Here is a 5,515-nt window from a genome sequence, read left to right as displayed (position 1 = left end):
AAAAATAGGAAAAGAAGAACTTAAATTATCACTATTTGCAGATGATATGATTCTATACCTAGCAGACCCAAAAGGCTCTACAAAGAAACTATTAGAGCTAATAAATGAATTCAGCAAAGTGGCAGGATATAAAATCAACACGCATAAATCAAAGGCATTCCTGTATATCAGCGACAAATCCTCTGAAATGGAAATGAGGACAACCACTCCATTCAAAATATCTTCAAAAAAAAATAAAATACTTGGGAATCAACCTAACAAAAGAGGTGAAAGACTTATACAATGAAAACTACAGAACCCTAAAGAGAGAAATAGAAGAAGATCTTAGAAGATGGAAAAATATACCCTGTTCATGGATAGGCAGAACTAACATCATCAAAATGGCGATATTACCAAAAGTTCTCTATAGGTTTAATGCAATGCCAATCAAAATCCCAACGGCATTTCTTGTAGAAATAGAGAAAGCAATCATGAAATTCATATGGAAAAATAAAAGACCCAGAATAGCAAAAACAATGCTAAGCAGGAAGTGTGAATCAGGCGGTATAGCGATACCAGACTTCAAACTATACTACAGAGCAATAGTAACAAAAACAGCATGGTACTGGTACCAAAACAGGCGGGTGGACCAATGGTACAGAATAGAGGACACAGAAACCAATCCACAAAACTACAACTATCTTATATTTGATAAAGGGGCTAAAAGCATGCAATGGAGGAAGGATAGCATCTTCAACAAATGGTGCTGGGAAAACTGGAAATCCATATGCAACAAAATGAAACTGAATCCCTTTCTCTCGCCATGCACAAAAGTGAATTCAAAATGGATCAAGGAGCTTGATATCAAATCAGAGACGCGCCGTCTGATAGAAGAAAAAGTTGGCTACGATCTACAGTCGGTGGGGTCGGGCTCCAAATTCCTCAATAGGACACCCATAGCACAAAAGTTAATAACTAGAATCAACAAATGGGACTTACTCAAACTAAAAAGTTTTTTCTCAGCAAAAGAAACAATAAGAGAGGTAAATAGGGAGCCTACACCCTGGGAACAAATCTTTACTCCTCACACTTCAGATAGAGCCCTAATATCCAGAGTATACAAAGAACTCAAAAAATTAGACAATAAGAGAACAAACAACCCAATCAACAAATGGGCCAAGGACCTGAACAGACACTTCTCAGAGGAGGACATACAGTCAATCAACAAGTACATGAAAAAATGCTCAACATCTCTAGCTGTCAGAGAAATGCAAATCAAAACCACCCTAAGATACCATCTCACTCCAGTAAGATTGGCAGCCATTAGGAAGTCAAACAACAACAAGTGCTGGCGAGGATGTGGGGAAAAGGGTACACTTGTACATTGCTGGTGGGACTGCAGATTGGTGCAGCCAATTTGGAAAGCAGTATGGAGATTTCTTGGAAAGCTGGGAATGGAGCCACCATTTGACCCAGCTATTCCCCTTCTTGGTCTATTCCCTAAAGACCTAAAAAGAGCATGCTACAGGGACACTGCTACATCGATGTTCATAGCAGCACAGTTCACAATAGCAAGACTGTGGAACCAACCTAGATGCCCTTCAATAGACGAATGGATAAAAAAAATGTGGCATTTATACACAATGGAGTATTACTCTGCATTAAAAAATGACAAAATCATAGAATTTACAGGGAAATGGATGGCATTAGAGCAGATTATGCTAAGTGAAGCTAGCCAATCCCTAAAAAACAAATGCCAAATGTCTTCTTTGATATAAGGAGAGTAACTAAGAACAGTGTAGGGACGAAGAGCAGGAGAAGAAGATTAACATTTAACAGGGATGAGAGGTGGGAGGGAAAGGGAGAGAGAAGGGAAATTGCATGGTAATGGAAGGAGACCCTCAGGGTTATACAGTGGAGGAGGTAGAGAGAGAGGAGGGGAGGGGAGGGGAGAGGTGGGGAGGGGGGAGGGTGGAGGATGGGAAAGGCAGCGGAGCACAACAGACACTAGTATGGCAATTTGTAAATCAATGGATGTGTAACTGATGTGATTCTGCAATCTGTGTATGGGGTGAAGGTGGGAGTTCATAACCCACTTGAATCAAAGTGTGGAATATGATATGTCAAGAAATTTGTAATGTTTTGAACAACCCACAATAAAAAATTAAAAATAAAAAAATAAAAATAAAAAAAAAAAAAAAAGAATTTGAGGGAGGTTTCTAGATTCTCAGTAGAAAGAGTATAGCTTAATTAGAGGTTCAGCTCAATCTCTACAAAGGACCCCGCTATAAAAAGGTTGCTCATAAATCCAGGCCCTTCCTGTACAAGAAGTCCTGCTAGCTTTATTTCAGCCTCCTCAAACTTTCTGTCCTGTGATGGGAAAAGGCCATTTCAACCTTCCACCAAGGGTGGAGGGAGATAGAGTTCATAGTTTATCTCCAAAGGCATCACCCCACCTAACTGCTATTATATTTTCTCTTTTTGGCCTCTTCCCAGACTGAGGGAGAAGCAGAGCAGGACAAAAGAATTCAGAGAGAGATGAGTCTCAAGGATGTGTCTTTGTGATCTGCAAGTTGCCACTTTCTCCAAAGAGCTGACAGCTCTGCATGTCCCCTGGTAGATAATGGCCACAATTTCATTTATTGAACATATTTCTAGCCAACACGGTGCTAGGGACTTCGCAATAATAGTGGCAACAACTGCGGCCATTGGAGGAGTAGAGGCTGTAGAACAGGCATGGTGCTAGGCACTCTGGAGGCATTATATTTCCTAATTTTCACAGCAGTTCTCTTAGACAGCTATAATAATCCCAACTAACAGATGAAGAAACAGGCTTCGGGAACAGAAGGGACTTTCCAGGTGGTTTCTACTGCAAAGCTGTGATCTTTCTTCTATAAGACATTGCTTCTTTTCCTAACCCTCCTGGCACCTGGTTCCCAGCATGAACCAGGTGAAGTCTTGTAACTAAATGCAGGTGACTGGGACCTGCAACTCTTCTGTTCTAGCCAGTGATTCACCAGGGTAAGGGACATACATTGTCCCTCAATGAAGCTGCCCCCGGCCCCTCTACAGCTGTTTCAGAGGGAGATGCCAAGGTCTGAGTCACTTCCCTGGGAACTCCCTTGCAGAGGCTTTCTTTGGAATAAGATAATGCAGGCATCTGAGATAGACTGTCTAGGGGACCTGCTGGCCACCACCTGCAGCTGGTCTTTGCCTATCTGGGTTGCTGTAGTGAGGGTGGTCTTGGAACAAGATCCTAGTCGGAGTTTCTCCAGATACAGACAGGCTTAGTAGGCAGAAGCTGCTGCAATAAATAGCATGTGTAGAAGGCCCTTAGGGGCAGAGGTCTAAAAAGGTGTAGAGTGGACATGAGCATGATTCCAAAGTTCCCCTCCCAGGACACGGCAAAGACAAACTGATTCTGAGTCAGGCATTAGGCCACTTAAGTGAAAAACCTGTAGCCTAAACCTTCATAGGAGACATTGAGGCCAATAGTGTGGGCATATCATGCTCAAGATCCCGGCTCTGTAGGGATTTGGTGGGACAGTCAGGAGCTCAGGCTGGAAACTGGACACAGGCTTGAGGTTCCTGGGAGAGTCATACATACATCATTTGCACATTGGTAATAGAAGCCCTTAGGGACATGGATTGCAATCTCCTTCTTGCACATATGGAGAAACCGAGGCACAGATAGGGGAAATGACCTGCTCAAGGTCTCACAGCAAATGAGGATAGAGCTGCCACCTCCCACACTTCTGTACCTTCCTCTAAGAATCCCCCATCTCCTTTCTGCTTTAACACTAAAAATAGATCATTTAATACATGAGGGGGAGTCATATTGTGCCTGGTTGCTTTGGGGGGCCCAGGTGTTTGAGCCCTTGCAATGCTACCTAAATGTCCCTGGAAATCCAATGGGCAGCCTCAGTTTTATGGATGGGGCTCATGCTGCTGCCAGTCATATACAGCCCACCTCCAAACTCAGAAGGGTGTTCCCCAAACCCTCTGGGCACAGAGTCTTTGCCTGTGATTTTCCTCTGATGATATCTTGTTTTGCCAACTAAATTAAGACTATGACAGAGAACAGAGACTACCTCTAGCAGTTTAGTTCAATTAAGATTTCACATCAACAAATTAAAATGCATCCTCACCGTCTGCAAAGTAAATCTGCCTGCATTTAGGAGGAGGCTCTGACATTTGCTGTTCAGGCACCTAGAGGATATGAGCTGAGTGTCAAAGAGGGCCCCCTCCTCTGGGGGTTGGTTTGACACTTCACAGCCAGAATTTGTCCTTGGGGACTTACAGTCTCTGGGTCAGGGTTTCTCAAGCATGAATGTGAGGATCAATCTGAGTTTTTGATGAAGACTTCTGGATCTCTGTGAAATGACAGAATAATGATGCTGACAACGTTTTTTTTCATAAGACTAAATTAATTCATGCTAAAGAACTGTCCTGGTGGTGCATGCCTGTAATCCCAACTACTTGGAGGCTGAGGCAGGAAGAGGGTAAATTGGAGACCAGCGTGGGAAACTTAGCAAGACCCTGTCTCAAAAAATAAAAAGGACTGGAGATGTTGCTTAGTGATAAAAGGCTCCTGGATTTAATTTTTTTTGTACCAAAACAAAACAAAAAACTAAAGCCTTATCAACAAATACTATGTGTGTGTGTGTGTGTGTGCGCGCGCGCATACAAGTGTGCTGAGGATGGTAGCCAGGGCCTCACATGCTAGGCAAGCTAATCCCCAGTCAACAACTACTTTTGAGTACTTAATTTGTCAATTGACTCTTCAAGGGACTGAGGATACAGCAATGAGCAAAACAGACAAATTCTCTGCTCTTCTAGACCTTTTATTCTATGAGGGAGAGATAGAGACAATAAACAAGACAAATGAGTGAAATATGCAGTAAATTAGAAAGCAATAAGAGCAACGGAGAAAAATAAAACAGGGGAAGAGGATGGGGAGTGTGGGGTGTGGAGAGTGGAGGAGTCCAGGATTTTAAATAGGATAGTCAGAGAGTCAAGATTTGAAAGGTGTGGGCATAAGGCATGAGGATGTTGGAGTACGGGGGCAGCACTCCAGAGAGAGGGACGAATACAGTAGAGGTTATTGTGGGATTGCAATTATGTGTGGAGGACAGAGAATAAAGTGGCTGGAGCTGACTAAACAGGAGGGAGAGGAAAAAGAAGAGGTCAGAGGACCTGAGCTGGTAGGCCATTACAGGAACTTGTTTCATAGGAATAGGAAGCCAGTGCTGAGTTTGGAGCACCGAACAGACAAGCTCTGGCTTCCATTTTAACAGGAGTTCTTGTGGCTGCTGTGTGCAGAACAGACAGAAGGAAGATAAGGTTGGGAGCAGGGATACCGGTCTATTATGGTAACTAAAGTAAAATATGATAGTGGCCAGAGAGATAGCAGAGGAACTGACAATATAAGTGACATTGGTTCAAAATCTCTGAAGTCAGTAATGTCCTAGAAAACCCAGCATGTAGAATTAGTATCCCATCTTTGCCAAAGGCTGGTAGCCAGGGCCATTGGCAT

Source organism: Marmota flaviventris, chromosome 5 (assembly GCF_047511675.1).
Source record: "Marmota flaviventris isolate mMarFla1 chromosome 5, mMarFla1.hap1, whole genome shotgun sequence".
NCBI classification, from domain to species: Eukaryota; Metazoa; Chordata; class Mammalia; order Rodentia; family Sciuridae; genus Marmota; species Marmota flaviventris.
Note: the sequence above shows the minus strand (reverse complement) of the source record.